The sequence below is a fragment of the Phyllobates terribilis genome, unplaced genomic scaffold (genome assembly GCF_046119375.1).
Source record: "Phyllobates terribilis strain yellow unplaced genomic scaffold, ASM4611937v1 Scaffold_4__5_contigs__length_816908805, whole genome shotgun sequence".
Taxonomy (NCBI): Eukaryota; Metazoa; Chordata; class Amphibia; order Anura; family Dendrobatidae; genus Phyllobates; species Phyllobates terribilis.
Window position 1 is genome coordinate 346,561,056 of NW_027362764.1, and position 18,091 is coordinate 346,579,146.

Sequence of the window (18,091 nt, forward strand, 5' to 3'; positions counted from 1 at the left end):
TTCCCTCATTTAGTGGATATTTTCACAAAAAAGTGAAATTTTCAAAAATCCAGAAACTTGGCTGAAAACGACTAAATATCAAGGACTCATTGGGCGAATCGCTCTGGAACTGAAATCAGAACGCTCACTGACATTTGCCCTATCTGAAAGTCTGATAAACGCCGGAAAAATGACTAAGTCCAAAAAAAAATTTTTTTCAACATTTTTCAATTTTACCCCCGTGGGATATATATTCTACCCACACACATTTGAAACTCTCCTGGGGTACCCTCAAACATATTATTCCCTCATTTAGTGGATATTTTCACAAAAAAGCGAAATTTTCAAAAATCCAGAAAATTGGCTGAAAACGACTAAATATCAAGGACTCATTGGGCGAATCGCTCTGGAACTGAAATCAGAACGTTCACTGAGATTTGCCCTATCTGAAAGTCTGATAAACGCCGGAAAAATGACTAAGTCCAAAAAAAAATGTTTTTCAACTTTTTGCAATTTTAACCCCGTGGGATATATATTCTACCCACACACATTTGGAACTCTCCTGTGGTACCCTCACACATATTATTCCCTCATTTAGTGGATACTTTCACAAAAAAGTGAAATTTTCAAAAATCCAAAATATTGGCTGAAAACGACTAAGTATCAAGGACTCATTGGGCGAATAGCTCTGGAACTGAAATCGGAATGCTCACTGACATTTGCCCTATCTGAAAGTCTGATAAACGCCGGGAAAATGACTAAGTCCAAAAAAAAAAAAATTTTCAACTTTTTTAAATTTTACCCCCGTGGGATATATATTCTACCCACACACATTTGGAACTTTCTTGGGGTACCCTCAAACATATTATTCCCTCATTTAGTGGATATTTTCACAAAAAAGTGACATTTACAAAAATCCAGAAAATTGGCTGAAAACGACTAAATATCAAGGACTCATTGGGCGAATGGCTCTGGAACTAAAATCGGAATGCTCACTGACATTTCCCCTATCTGAAAGTCTGATAAACGCCCGAAAAATGACTAAGTCCAAAAAAAAAAAATTTTCCAACTTTTTTCAATTTTACCCCCGTGGGATTTATATTCTACCCACACACATTTGGAACTCTCCTGTGGTACCCTCACACATATTATTCCCTCATTAGTGGATATTTTCATAAAAAAGTGAAATTTTCAAAAATCCAGAAAATTGGCTGAAAACGACTTAATATCAAGGACTCATTGGGCGAATTGCTCTGGAATTGAAATCGGAACGCTCACTGACATTTCCCCTCTCTGAAAGTCTGATAAACGACGGCAAAATGACTAAGTCCAAAAAAAATTTTTTTTCAACTTTTTTCAATTTTACCCCCGTGGGATATATATTCTACCCACACACATTTGGAACTCTCCTGGGGTACCCTCACACATATTATTCCCTCATTTAGTGGATATTTTCACAAAAAAGTGAAATTTTCAAAAATCCAGAAAATTGGCTGAAAACGACTAAATATCAAGGACTCATTGGGCGAATCGCTCTGGAACTGAAATCAGAACGCTCACTGACATTTCCCCTATCTGAAAGTATGATAAACGACGGAAAAATGACTAAGTCCAAAAAAAAAAATTTTTCCAACTTTTTTCAATTTTACCCATGTGGGATATATATTCTACCCACACACATTTTGAACTCTCCTGGGCTACCCTCACACATATTATTCCCTCATTTAGTGGATATTTTCACAAAAAAGTGAAATTTTCAAAAATCCAGAAAATTGGCTGAAAACGACTAAATATCAAGGACTCATTGGGCGAATGGCTCTGGAACTAAAATCGGAATGCTCACTGACATTTCCCCTATCTGAAAGTCTGATGAACGCCGGCAAAATGACTAAGTCCAAAAAAAAAAAATTTTGCAACTTTTTTCAATTTTATCCTCGTGGGATATATATTCTACCCACACACATTTGGAACTCTCCTGTGGTACCCTCACACATATTATTCCGTCATTAGTGGATATTTTCATAAAAAAGTGAAATTTTCAAAAATCCAGAAAATTGGCTGAAAACGACTTAATATCAAGGACTCATTGGGCGAATTGCTCTGGAATTGAAATCGGAACGCTCACTGACATTTCCCCTCTCTGAAAGTCTGATAAACGCCGGCAAAATGACTAAGTCCAAAAAAAAAATTTTTTTCAACTTTTTTCAATTTTACCCTCGTGGGATATATATTCTACCCACACACATTTGGAACTCTCCTGGGGTACCCTCACACATATTATTCCCTCATTTAGTGGATATTTTCACAAAAAAGTGAAATTTTAAAAAATCCAGAAAATTGGCTGAAAACGACTAAATATCAAGGACTCATTGGGCGAATCGCTCTGGAACTGAAATCAGAACGCTCACTGAAATTTCCCCTATTTGAAAATCTGATGAACGCCGGAAAAATGACTAAGTCCAAAAAAAATTTTTTTTCAACTTTTTAAAATTTTACCCCCGTGGGATATATATTCTACCCACACATATTTGGAACTCTCCTGGGGTACCCTCACACATATTATTCCCTCATTTAGTGGATATTTTCACAAAAAAGTGAAATTTTCAAAAATCCAGAAAATTGGCTGAAAACGACTAAATATCAAGGACTCATTGGGCGAATCGCTCTGGAACTGAAATCGGAATGCTCACTGACATTTGCCCTATCTGAAAGTCTGATAAACGCCGGAAAAATGACTAAGTCCAAAAAAAAATTTTTTTCAACATTTTTCAATTTTACCCCCGTGGGATATATATTCTACCCACACACATTTGGAACTCTCCTGTGGTACCCTCACACATATTATTCCCTTATTTAGTGGATATTTTCACAAAAAAGTGAAATTTTCAAAAATCCAAAATATTGGCTGTAAACGACTAAATATCAAGGACACATTGGGTGAATCACTCTGGAACTGAAATTGGAACCCTCACTGACATTTCCCCTATCTGAAAGTCTGATAAACGCCGGAAAAATGACTAAGTCCAAAAAAAATTTTTTTTCAACTTTTTTCAATTGTACCCCCGTGGGATATATATTCTACCCACACACATTTGGAACTCTCCTGGGGTACCCTCAAACATATTATTCCCTCATTTAGTGGATATTTTCACAAAAAAGTGAAATTTTCAAAAATCCAGAAAATTGGCTGAAAACGACTAAATATCAAGGACTCATTGGGCGAATGGCTCTGGAACTAAAATCGGAATGCTCACTGACATTTCCCCTATCTGAAAGTCTGATAAACGCCGGAAAAATGACTAAGTCCAAAAAAAAAAAATTTTCCAACTTTTTTCAATTTTACCCCCGTGGGATATATATTCTACCCACACACATTTGGAACTCTCCTGTGGTACCCTCACACATATTATTCCATCATTAGTGGATATTTTCATAAAAAAGTGAAATTTTCAAAAATCCAGAAAATTGGCTGAAAACGACTTAATATCAAGGACTCATTAGGCGAATTGCTCTGGAATTGAAATCGGAACGCTCACTGACATTTCCCCTCTCTGAAAGTCTGATAAACGCCGGCAAAATGACTAAGTCCAAAAAAAATTTTTTTTCAACTTTTTTCAATTGTACCCCCGTGGGATATATATTCTACCCACACACATTTGGAACTCTCCTGGGGTACCCTCAAACATATTATTCCCTCATTTAGTGGATATTTTCACAAAAAAGTGAAATTTTCAAAAATCCAGAAAATTGGCTGAAAACGACTAAATATCAAGGACTCATTGGGCGAATGGCTCTGGAACTAAAATCGGAATGCTCACTGACATTTCCCCTATCTGAAAGTCTGATAAACGCCGGAAAAATGACTAAGTCCAAAAAAAAAAAATTTTCCAACTTTTTTCAATTTTACCCCCTTGGGATATATATTCTACCCACACACATTTGGAACTCTCCTGTGGTACCCTCACACATATTATTCCCTCATTAGTGGATATTTTCATAAAAAAGTGAAATTTTCAAAAATCCAGAAAATTGGCTGAAAACGACTTAATATCAAGGACTCATTGGGCGAATTGCTCTGGAATTGAAATCGGAACGCTCACTGACATTTCCCCTCTCTGAAAGTCTGATAAACGCCGGCAAAATGACTAAGTCCAAAAAAAATTTTTTTTCAACTTTTTTCAATTGTACCCCCGTGGGATATATATTCTACCCACACACATTTGGAACTCTCCTGGGGTACCCTCAAACATATTATTCCCTCATTTAGTGGATATTTTCACAAAAAAGTGAAATTTTCAAAAATCCAGAAAATTGGCTGAAAACGACTAAATATCAAGGACTCATTGGGCGAATGGCTCTGGAACTAAAATCGGAATGCTCACTAACATTTCCCCTATCTGAAAGTCTGATAAACGCCGGAAAAATGACTAAGTCCAAAAAAAAATAATTTTCCAACTTTTTTCAATTTTACCCCCGTGGGATATATATTCTACCCACACACATTTGGAACTCTCCTGTGGTACCCTCACACATATTATTCCCTCATTAGTGGATATTTTCATAAAAAAGTGAAATTTTCAAAAATCCAGAAAATTGGCTGAAAACGACTTAATATCAAGGACTCATTGGGCGAATTGCTCTGGAATTGAAATCGGAACGCTCACTGACATTTCCCCTCTCTGAAAGTCTGATAAACGCCGGAAAAATGACTAAGTCCAAAAAAAAATTTTTTTCAACATTTTTCAATTTTACCCCCGTGGGATATATATTCTACCCACACACATTTGAAACTCTCCTGGGGTACCCTCAAACATATTATTCCCTCATTTAGTGTATATTTTCACAAAAAAGTGAAATTTTCAAAAATCCAGAAAATTGGCTGAAAACGACTAAATATCAAGGACTCATTGGGCGAATCGCTCTGGAACTGAAATCAGAACGCTCACTGAGATTTGCCCTATCTGAAAGTCTGATAAACACCGGAAAAATGACTAAGTCCAAAAAAAAATGTTTTTCAACTTTTTGCAATTTTAACCCCGTGGTATATATATTCTACCCACACACATTTGTAACTCTACTGGGGTACCCTCACACATATTATTCCCTCATTTAGTGGATATTTTCACAAAAAAGTGAAATTTTCAAAAATCCAGAAAATTGGCTGAAAACGACTAAATATCAAGGACACATTGGGTGAATTGCTCTGGAACTGAAATCGGAACCCTCACTGACATTTCCCCTATCTGAAAGTCTGATAAACGCCGGAAAAATGACTAAGTCCAAAAAAAAATTTTTTGAAAATTTTTTCAATTTTAGCCCCGTGGGATATATATTCTACCCACACACATTTGGAACTCACCTGGGGTACTCTCACACATATTATTCCCTCATTTAGTGGATATTTTCACAAAAAAGTGAAATTTTCAAAAATCCAAAATATTGGCTGAAAACGACTAAGTATCAAGGACTCATTGGGCGAATAGCTCTGGAACTGAAATCGGAATGCTCACTGACATTTGCCCTATCTGAAAGTCTGATAAACGCCGGGAAAATGACTAAGTCCAAAAAAAAAAAAATTTTCAACTTTTTTAAATTTTACCCCCGTGGGATATATATTCTACCCACACACATTTGGAACTCTCCTGTGGTACCCTCACACATATTATTCCCTCATTAGTGGATATTTTCATAAAAAAGTGAAATTTTCAAAAATCCAGAAAATTGGCTGAAAACGACTTAATATCAAGGACTCATTGGGCGAATTGCTCTGGAATTGAAATCGGAACGCTCACTGACATTTCCCCTCTCTGAAAGTCTGATAAACGCCGGCAAAATGACTAAGTCCAAAAAAAATTTTTTTTCAACTTTTTTCAATTTTACCCCCGTGGGATATATATTCTACCCACACATATTTGGAACTCTCCTGGGGTACCCTCACACATATTATTCCCTCATTTAGTGGATATTTTCACAAAAAAGTGAAATTTTCAAAAATCCAGAAAATTGGCTGAAAACGACTAAATATCAAGGACTCATTGGGCGAATCGCTCTGGAACTGAAATGGGAATGCTCACTGACTTTTGCCCTATCTGAAAGTCTGATAAACGCCGGAAAAATGACTAAGTCCAAAAAAAAATTTTTTTCAACATTTTTCAATTTTACCCCCGTGGGATATATATTCTACCCACACACATTTGGAACTCTCCTGGGGTACCCTCAAACATATTATTCCCTCATTTAGTGGATATTTTCACAAAAAAGCAAAATTTTCATAAATCCAGAAAATTGGCTGAAAACGACTAAATATCAAGGACTCATTGGGCGAATCGCTCTGGAACTGAAATCAGAATGCTCACTGAGATTTGCCCTATCTGAAAGTCTGATAAACGCCGGAAAAATGACTAAGTCCAAAAAAAAATGTTTTTCAACTTTTTGCAATTTTAACCCCGTGGGATATATATTCTACCCACACACATTTGGAACTCTCCTGTGGTACCCTCACACATATTATTCCCTCATTAGTGGATATTTTCATAGAAAAGTGAAATTTTCAAAAATCCAGAAAATTGGCTGAAAACGACTTAATATCAAGGACTCATTGGGCGAATTGCTCTGGAATTGAAATCGGAACGCTCACTGACATTTCCCCTCTCTGAAAGTCTGATAAACGCCGGCAAAATGACTAAGTCCAAAAAAAATTTTTTTTCAACTTTTTTCAATTTTACCCCCGTGGGATATATATTCTACCCACACACATTTGGAACTCTCCTGGGGTACCCTCACACATATTATTCCCTCATTTAGTGGATATTTTCACAAAAAAGTGAAATTTTCAAAAATCCAAAATATTGGCTGAAAACGACTAAGTATCAAGGACTCATTGGGCGAATACCTCTGGAACTGAAATCGGAATGCTCACTGACATTTGCCCTATCTGAAAGTCTGATAAACGCCGGGAAAATGACTAAGTCCAAAAAAAAAAAAATTTTCAACTTTTTTCAATTTTACCCCCGTGGGATATATATTCTACCCACACACATTTGGAACTCTCCTGTGGTACCCTCACACATATTATTCCCTCATTAGTGGATATTTTCACAAAAAAGTGAAATTTTCAAAAATCCAAAATATTGGCTGAAAACGACTAAGTATCAAGGACACATTGGGTGAATCGCTCTGGAACTGAAATCAGAACGCTCACTGACATTTCCCCTATCTGAAAGTCTGATAAACGCCGGAAAAATGACTAAGTCCAAAAAAAAATGTTTTTCAACTTTTTTCAATTTTACCCCCGTGGGATATATATTCTACCCACACACATTTGTAACTCTCCTGGGATACCCTCACACATATTATTCCCTCATTTAGTGGATATTTTCACAAAAAAGTGAAATTTTCAAAAATCCAGAAAATTGGCTGAAAACGACTAAATATCAAGGACACATTGGGTGAATTGCTCTGGAACTGAAATCGGAACCCTCACTGACATTTCCCCTATCTGAAAGTCTGATAAACGCCGGAAAAATGACTAAGTCAAAAAAAAATTTTTTGAAAATTTTTTCAATTTTAGCCCCGTGGGATATATATTCTACCCACACACATTTGGAACTCTCCTGGGGTACCCTCACACATATTATTCCCTCATTTAGTGGATATTTTCACAAAAAAGTGAAATTTTCAAAAATCCAAAATATTGGCTGAAAACGACTAAGTATCAAGGACTCATTGGGCGAATAGCTCTGGAACTGAAATCGGAATGCTCACTGACATTTGCCCTATCTGAAAGTCTGATAAACGCCGGGAAAATGACTAAGTCCAAAAAAAAAAAAATTTTCAACTTTTTTCAATTTTACCCCCGTGGGATATATATTCTACCCACACACATTTGGAACTCTCCTGTGGTACCCTCACACATATTATTCCCTCATTAGTGGATATTTTCACAAAAAAGTGAAATTTTCAAAAATCCAAAATATTGGCTGAAAACGACTAAGTATCAAGGACACATTGGGTGAATCGCTCTGGAACTGAAATCAGAACGCTCACTGACATTTCCCCTATCTGAAAGTCTGATAAACGCCGGAAAAATGACTAAGTCCAAAAAAAAATGTTTTTCAACTTTTTTCAATTTTACCCCCGTGGGATATATATTCTACCCACACACATTTGTAACTCTCCTGGGATACCCTCACACATATTATTCCCTCATTTAGTGGATATTTTCACAAAAAAGTGAAATTTTCAAAAATCCGGAAAATTGGCTGAAAACAACTAAATATCAAGGACACATTGGGTGAATTGCTCTGGAACTGAAATCGGAACCCTCACTGACATTTCCCCTATCTGAAAGTCTGATAAACGCCGGAAAAATGACTAAGTCCAAAAAAAATTTTTTGAAAATTTTTTCAATTTTAGCCCCGTGGGATATATATTCTACCCACACACATTTGGAACTCTCCTGGGGTACCCTCACACATATTATTCCCTCATTTAGTGGATATTTTCACAAAAAAAGTGAAATTTTCAAAAATCCAAAATATTGGCTGAAAACGACTAAGTATCAAGGACTCATTGGGCGAATAGCTCTGGAACTGAAATCGGAATGCTCACTGACATTTGCCCTATCTGAAAGTCTGATGAACGCCGGGAAAATGACTAAGTCCAAAAAAAAAAAAATTTTCAACTTTTTTAAATTTTACCCCCGTGGGATATATATTCTACCCACACACATTTGGAACTCTCTTAGGGTACCCTCAAACATATTATTCCCTCATTTAGTGGATATTTTCACAAAAAAGTGAAATTTTCAAAAATCCAGAAAATTGGCTGAAAACGACTAAATATCAAGGACTCATTGGGCGAATGGCTCTGGAACTAAAATCGGAATGCTCACTGACATTTCCCCTATCTGAAAGTCTGATAAACGCCGGAAAAATGACTAAGTCCAAAAAAAAAAAATTTTCCAACTTTTTTCAATTTTACCCCCGTGGGATATATATTCGACCCACACACATTTGGAACTCTCCTGTGGTACCCTCACACATATTATTCCCTCATTAGTGGATATTTTCATAAAAAAGTGAAATTTTCAAAAATCCAAAATATTAGCTGAAAACGACTAAGTATCAAGGACTCATTGGGCGAATCGCTCTGGAACTGAAATTGGAACGCTCACTGACATTTCCCCTATCTGAAAGTCTGATAAACGCCGGAAAAATGACTAAGTCCAAAAAAATTTTTTTTCAACTTTTTTAAATTTTACCCCCGTGGGATATATATTCTACCCACACATATTTGGAACTCTCCTGGGGTACCCTCACACATATTATTCCCTCATTTAGTGGATATTTTCACAAAAAAGTGAAATTTTCAAAAATCCAGAAACTTGGCTGAAAACGACTAAATATCAAGGACTCATTGGGCGAATCGCTCTGGAACTGAAATCAGAACGCTCACTGACATTTGCCCTATCTGAAAGTCTGATAAACGCCGGAAAAATGACTAAGTCCAAAAAAAAATGTTTTTCAACTTTTTGCAATTTTAACCCCGTTGGATATATATTCTACCCACACACATTTGGAACTCTCCTGTGGTACCCTCACACATATTATTCCCTCATTTAGTGGATATTTTCACAAAAAAAGTGAAATTTTCAGAAATCCAAAATATTAGCTGAAAACGACTAAGTATCAAGGACTCATTGGGCGAATCGCTCTGGAACTGAAATTGGAATGCTCACTGACATTTCCCCTATCTGAAAGTCTGATAAACGCCGGAAAAATGACTAAGTCCAAAAAAATTTTTTTTCAACTTTTTTAAATTTTACCCCCGTGGGATATATATTCTACCCACACATATTTGGAACTCTCCTGGGGTACCCTCACACATATTATTCCCTCATTTAGTGGATATTTTCACAAAAAAGGGAAATTTTCAAAAATCCAGAAACTTGGCTGAAAACGACTAAATATCAAGGACTCATTGGGCGAATCGCTCTGGAACTGAAATCAGAATGCTCACTGACATTTGCCCTATCTGAAAGTCTGATAAACGCCGGAAAAATGACTAAGTCCAAAAAAAAATTTTTTTCAACATTTTTCAATTTTACCCCCGTGGGATATATATTCTACCCACACACATTTGAAACTCTCCTGGGGTACCCTCAAACATATTATTCCCTCATTTAGTGGATATTTTCACAAAAAAGCGAAATTTTCAAAAATCCAGAAAATTGGCTGAAAACGACTAAATATCAAGGACTCATTGGGCGAATCGCTCTGGAACTGAAATCAGAACGCTCACTGAGATTTGCCCTATCTGAAAGTCTGATAAACGCCGGAAAAATGACTAAGTCCAAAAAAAAATTTTTTTCAACTTTTTGCAATTTTAACCCCGTGGGATATATATTCTACCCACACACATTTGGAACTCTCCTGGGGTACCCTCACACATTTTATTCCCTCATTTAGTGGATATTTTCACAAAAAAGTGAAATTTTCAAAAATCCAGAAAATTGGCTGAAAACGACTAAATATCAAGGACACATTGGGTGAATTGCTCTGGAACTGAAATCGGAACCCTCACTGACATTTCCCCTATCTGAAAGTCTGATAAACGCCGGAAAAATGACTAAGTCCAAAAAAAAATTTTTTGAAATTTTTTTCAATTTTAGCCCCGTGGGATATATATTCTACCCACACACATTTGGAACTCTCCTGGGGTACCCTCACACATATTATTCCCTCATTTAGTGGATATTTTCACAAAAAAGTGAAATTTTCAAAAATCCAAAATATTGGCTGAAAACGACTAAGTATCAAGGACTCATTGGGCGAATAGCTCTGGAACTGAAATCGGAATGCTCACTGACATTTGCCCTATCTGAAAGTCTGATAAACGCCGGGAAAATGACTAAGTCCAAAAAAAAAAAAATGTTCAACTTTTTTAAATTTTACCCCCGTGGGATATATATTCTACCCACACACATTTGGAACTCTCCTGTGGTACCCTCACACATATTATTCCCTCATTAGTGGATATTTTCATAAAAAAGTGAAATTTTCAAAAATCCAGAAAATTGGCTGAAAACGACTAAATATCAAGGACTCATTGGGCGAATCGCTCTGGAACTGAAATGGGAATGCTCACTGACATTTGCCCTATCTGAAAGTCTGATAAACGCCGGAAAAATGACTAAGTCCAAAAAAAAATGTTTTTCAACTTTTTGCAATTTTAACCCCGTGGGATATATATTCTACCCACACACATTTGGAACTCTCCTGTGGTACCCTCACACATATTATTCCCTCATTAGTGGATATTTTCATAGAAAAGTGAAATTTTCAAAAATCCAGAAAATTGGCTGAAAACGACTTAATATCAAGGACTCATTGGGCGAATTGCTCTGGAATTGAAATCGGAACGCTCACTGACATTTCCCCTATCTGAAAGTCTGATAAACGCCGGCAAAATGACTAAGTCCAAAAAAAATTTTTTTTCAACTTTTTTCAATTTTACCCCCGTGGGATATATATTCTACCCACACACATTTGGAACTCTCCTGGGCTACCCTCACACATATTATTCCCTCATTTAGTGGATATTTTCACAAAAAAGTGAAATTTTCAAAAATCCAAAATATTGGCTGAAAACGACTAAGTATCAAGGACTCATTGGGCGAATAGCTCTGGAACTGAAATCGGAATGCTCACTGACATTTGCCCTATCTGAAAGTCTGATAAACGCCGGGAAAATGACTAAGTCCAAAAAAAAAAAAATTTTCAACTTTTTTCAATTTTACCCCCGTGGGATATATATTCTACCCACACACATTTGGAACTCTCCTGTGGTACCCTCACACATATTATTCCCTCATTAGTGGATATTTTCACAAAAAAGTGAAATTTTCAAAAATCCAAAATATTGGCTGAAAACGACTAAGTATCAAGGACACATTGGGTGAATCGCTCTGGAACTGAAATCAGAACGCTCACTGACATTTCCCCTATCTGAAAGTCTGATAAACGCCGGAAAAATGACTAAGTCCAAAAAAAAATGTTTTTCAACTTTTTTCAATTTTACCCCCGTGGGATATATATTCTACCCACACACATTTGTAACTCTCCTGGGATACCCTCACACATATTATTCCCTCATTTAGTGGATATTTTCACAAAAAAGTGAAATTTTCAAAAATCCAGAAAATTGGCTGAAAACGACTAAATATCAAGGACACATTGGGTGAATTGCTCTGGAACTGAAATCGGAACCCTCACTGACATTTCCCCTATCTGAAAGTCTGATAAACGCCGGAAAAATGACTAAGTCCAAAAAAAATTTTTTGAAAATTTTTTCTATTTTAGCCCCGTGGGATATATATTCTACCCAAACACATTTGGAACTCTCCTGGGGTACCCTCACACATATTATTCCCTCATTTAGTGGATATTTTCACAAAAAAGTGAAATTTTCAAAAATCCAAAATATTGGCTGAAAACGACTAAGTATCAAGGACTCATTGGGCGAATAGCTCTGGAACTGAAATCGGAATGCTCACTGACATTTGCCCTATCTGAAAGTCTGATAAACGCCGGGAAAATTACTAAGTCCAAAAAAAAAAAAATTTTCAACTTTTTTAAATTTTACCCCCGTGGGATATATATTCTACCCACACACATTTGGAACTCTCTTGGGGTACCCTCAAACTTATTATTCCCTCATTTAGTGGATATTTTCACAAAAAAGTGAAATTTTCAAAAATCCAGAAAATTGGCTGAAAACGACTAAATATCAAGGACTCATTGGGCGAATGGCTCTGGAACTAAAATCGGAATGCTCACTGACATTTCCCCTATCTGAAAGTCTGATAAACGCCGGAAAAATGACTAAGTCCAAAAAAAAAAAATTTTCCAACTTTTTTCAATTTTACCCCCGTGGGATATATATTCTACCCACACACATTTGGAACTCTCCTGTGGTACCCTCACACATATTATTCCCTCATTAGTGGATATTTTCATAGAAAAGTGAAATTTTCAAAAATCCAGAAAATTGGCTTAAAACGACTTAATATCAAGGACTCATTGGGCAAATTGCTCTGGAATTGAAATCGGAACGCTCACTGACATTTCCCCTCTCTGAAAGTCTGATAAACGCCGGCAAAATGACTAAGTCCAAAAAAAATTTTTTTTCAACTTTTTTCAATTTTACCCCCGTGGGATATATATTCTACCCACACACATTTGGAACTCTCCTGGGGTACCCTCACACATATTATTCCCTCATTTAGTGGATATTTTCACAAAAAAGTGAAATTTTCAAAAATCCAGAAAATTGGCTGAAAACGACTAAATATCAAGGACTCATTGGGCGAATCGCTCTGGAACTGAAATCGGAATGCTCACTGACATTTGCCCTATCTGAAAGTCTGATAAACGCCGGAAAAATGACTAAGTCCAAAAAAAAATTTTTTTCAACATTTTTCAATTTTACCCCCGTGGGATATATATTCTACCCACACACATTTGGAACTCTCCTGGGGTACCCTCACACATATTATTCCCTCATTTAGTGGATATTTTCACAAAAAAGTGAAATTTTCAAAAATCCAAAATATTGGCTGAAAACGACTAAGTATCAAGGACTCATTGGGCGAATAGCTCTGGAACTGAAATCGGAATGCTCACTGACATTTGCCCTATCTGAAAGTCTGATAAACGCCGGGAAAATGACTAAGTCCCAAAAAAAAAAATTTTCAACTTTTTTAAATTTTACCCCCGTGGGATATATATTCTTCCCACACACATTTGGAACTCTCTTGGGGTACCCTCAAACATATTATTCCCTCATTTAGTGGATATTTTCACAAAAAAGTGAAATTTTCAAAAATCCAGAAAATTGGCTGAAAACGACTAAATATCAAGGACTCATTGGGCGAATGGCTCTGGAACTAAAATCGGAATGCTCACTGACATTTCCCCTATCTGAAAGTCTGATAAACGCCGGAAAAATGACTAAGTCCAAAAAAAAAAAAATTTCCAACTTTTTTCAATTTTACCCCCGTGGGATATATATTCTACCCACACACAATTGGAACTCTCCTGTGGTACCCTCACACATATTATTCCCTCATTAGTGGATATTTTCATAGAAAAGTGAAATTTTCAAAAATCCAGAAAATTGGCTGAAAACGACTAAATATCAAGGACTCATTGGGCGAATCGCTCTGGAACTGAAATCAGAACGCTCACTGAGATTTGCCCTATCTGAAAGTCTGAAAACGCCGGAAAAATGACTAAGTCCAAAAAAAAATTTTTTTCAACTTTTTGCAATTTTAACCCCGTGGGATATATATTCTACCCACACACATTTGGAACTCTCCTGTGGTACCCTCACACATGTTATTCCCTCATTTAGTGGATATTTTCACAAAAAAGTGAAATTTTCAAAAATCCAAAATATTGGCTGAAAACGACTAAGTATCAAGGACTCATTGGGCGAATCGCTCTGGAACTGAAATCAGAACGCTCACTGACATTTCCCCTATCTGAAAATGTGATGAACGCCGGAAAAATGACTATGTCCAAAAAAAATTTTTTTTAACCTTTTTTAAATTTTACCCCCGTGGGATATATATTCTACCCACACACATTTGGAACTCTCCTGGGGTACCCTCACACATATTATTCCCTCATTTAGTGGATATTTTCATAAAAAAGTGAAATTTTCAAAAATCCAGAAAATTGGCTGAAAACGACTAAATATCAAGGACACATTGGGTGAATCGCTCTGGAACTGAAATCGGAACCCTCACTGACATTTCCCCTATCTGAAAGTCTGATAAACGCCGGAAAAATGACTAAATACAAAAAAAAATTTTTTTAAAATTTTTTCAATTTTAGCCCCGTGGGATATATATTCTACCCACACACATTTGGAACTCTCCTGGGGTACCCTCACACATATTATTCCCTCATTTAGTGGATAGTTTCACAAAAAAGTGAAATTTTCAAAAATCCAAAATATTGGCTGAAAACGACTAAGTATCAAGGACTCATTGGGCGAATAGCTCTGGAACTGAAATCGGAATGCTCACTGACATTTGCCCTATCTGAAAGTCTGATAAACGCTGGGAAAATGACTAAGTCCAAAAAAAATTTTTTTTAAACTTTTTTCAATTTTACCCCCGTGGGATATATATTCTACCCACACACATTTGGAACTCTCCTGGGGTACCCTCACACATATTATTCCCTCATTTAGTGGATATTTTCATAAAAAAGTGAAATTTTCAAAAATCCAGAAAATTGGCTGAAAACGACTAAATATCAAGGACTCATTGGGCGAATCGCTCTGGAACTGAAATCAGAACGCTCACTGAGATTTGCCCTATCTGAAAGTCTGATAAACGCCGGAAAAATGACTAAGTCCAAAAAAAAATTTTTTTCAACTTTTTGCAATTTTAACCCCGTGGGATATATATTCTACCCACACACATTTGGAACTCTCCTGCGGTACCCTCACACATATTATTCCCTCATTTAGTGGATATTTTCACAAAAAAGTGAAATTTTCAAAAATCCAAAATATTGGCTGAAAACGACTAAATATCAAGGACTCATTGGGCGAATCGCTCTGGAACTGAAATCAGAATGCTCACTGACATTTCCCCTATCTGAAAGTCTGATAAACGCCGGAAAAATGACTAAGTCCAAAAAAAATTTTTTTTCAACTTTTTTCAATTTTACCCCCGTGGGATATATATTCTACCCACACACATTTGGAACTCTCCTGGGGTACAATAACATATATTATTCCCTCATTTAGTGGATATTTTCATAAAAAAGTGAAATTTTCAAAAATCGAGAAAATTGGCTGAAAACGACTAAATATCAAGGACTCATTGGGCGAATCGCTCTGGAACTGAAATCAGAACGCTCACTGACATTTCCCCTATCTGAAAGTCTGATAAACGCCGGAAAAATGACTAAGTCCAAAAAAAAATTTTTTTTCGACTTTTTTCAATTTTACCCCCGTGGGATATATATTCTACCCACACACATTTGGAACTCTCCTGGGGTACCCTCACACATATTATTCCCTCATTTAGTGGATATTTTCATAAAAAAGTGAAATTTTCAAAAATCCAGAAAATTGGCTGAAAACGACTAAATATCAAGGACACATTGGGTGAATCGCTCTGGAACTGAAATCGGAACCCTCACTGACATTTCCCGTATCTGAAAGTCTGATAAACGCCGGAAAAATAACTAAGTACAAAAAAAAATTTTTTGAAAATGTTTTCAATTTTAGCCCCGTGGGATATATATTCTACCCACACACATTTGGAACTCTCCTGGGGTACCCTCACACATATTATTCCCTCATTTAGAGGATATTTTCACAAAAAAGTGAAATTTTCAAAAATCCAAAATATTGGCTGAAAACGACTAAATATCAAGGACTCATTGGGCGAATCGCTCTGGAACTGAAATCAGAACGCTCACTGACATTTCCCCTATCTGAAAGTCTGATAAACGCCGGAAAAATGACTAAGTCCAAAAAAAATGTTTTTTAAACTTTTTTCAATTTTACCCCCGTGGGATATATATTCTACCCACACACATTTGGAACTCTCCTGGGGTACCCTCACACATATTATTCCCTCATTTAGTGGATATTTTCATAAAAAAGTGAAATTTTCAAAAATCCAGAAAATTGGCTGAAAACAACTAAATATCAAGGACTCATTGGGCGAATCGCTGTGGAACTGAAATCAGAATGCTCACTGACATTTCCCCTATCTGAAAGTCTGATAAACGCCGGAAAAATGACTAAGTCCAAAAAAAAATTTTTTTTCAACTTTTTTCAATTTTACCCCCGTGGGATATATATTCTACCCACACACATTTGGAACTCTCCTGGGGTACCCTCACACATATTATTCCCTCATTTAGTGGATATTTTCATAAAAAAGTGAAATTTTCAAAAATCCAGAAAATTGGCTGAAAACAACTAAATATCAAGGACTCATTGGGCGAATCGCTCTAGAACTGAAATCAGAATGCTCACTGACATGTGCCCTATCTGAAAGTCTGATAAACGCCGGAAAAATGACTAAGTCCAAAAAAAAAATGTTTTCAACTTTTTCCAATTTTGCCCCGTGGGATATATATTCTACCTACACACATTTGGAACTCTCCTGGGGTAACCTCACACATATTTTTCCCCTCATTTAGTGGATATTTTCACAAAAAAGTGAAATTTTCAAATATCCAAAATATTGGCTGAAAACGACTAAGTAATCAAGGACTCATTGGGCGAATCGCTCTGGAACTGAAATCGGAATGCTCACTGACATTTCCCCTATCTGAAAGTCTGATAAACGCCGGAAAAATGACTAAGGCCAAAAAAAAATTTTTTTAAACTTTTTTCAATTTTACCCCCGTGGGATATATATTCTACCCACACACATTTGGAACTCTACTGTGGTACCCTCACACATATTATTCCCTCATTTAGTGGATATTTTCACAAAAAAGTGAAATTTTCAAAAATCCAGAAAATTGGCTGAAAACGACTAAATATCAAGGACACATTGGGCGAATCACTCTGGAACTGAAATCAGAACGCTCACTGACATTTCCCTTATCTGAAAGTCTGATAAACGCTGGAAAAATGACTAAGTCCAAAAAAAAATTTTTTTTCAACTTTTTTCAATTTTACCCCCATGTGATATATATTCTACCCACACATATTTCGAACTCTCCTGGGGTACCCTCACACATATTATTCCCTCATTTAGTGGATATTTTCACAAAAAAGTGAAATTTTCAAAAATCCAGAAAATTGGCTGAAAACGACTAAATATCAAGGACTCATTGGGCGAATCGCTCTGGAACTGAAACCAGAATACTCACTGACATGTGCCCTATCTGAAAGTTGATAAACGCCGGAAAAATGACTAAGTCCAAAAAAAATTTTTTTTCAACTTTTTTCAATTTTGCCCCGTGGGATATATATTCTACCTACACACATTTGGAACTCTCCTGGGGTAACCTCACACATATTTTTCCCTCATTTAGTGGATATTTTCACAAAAAAGTGAAATTTT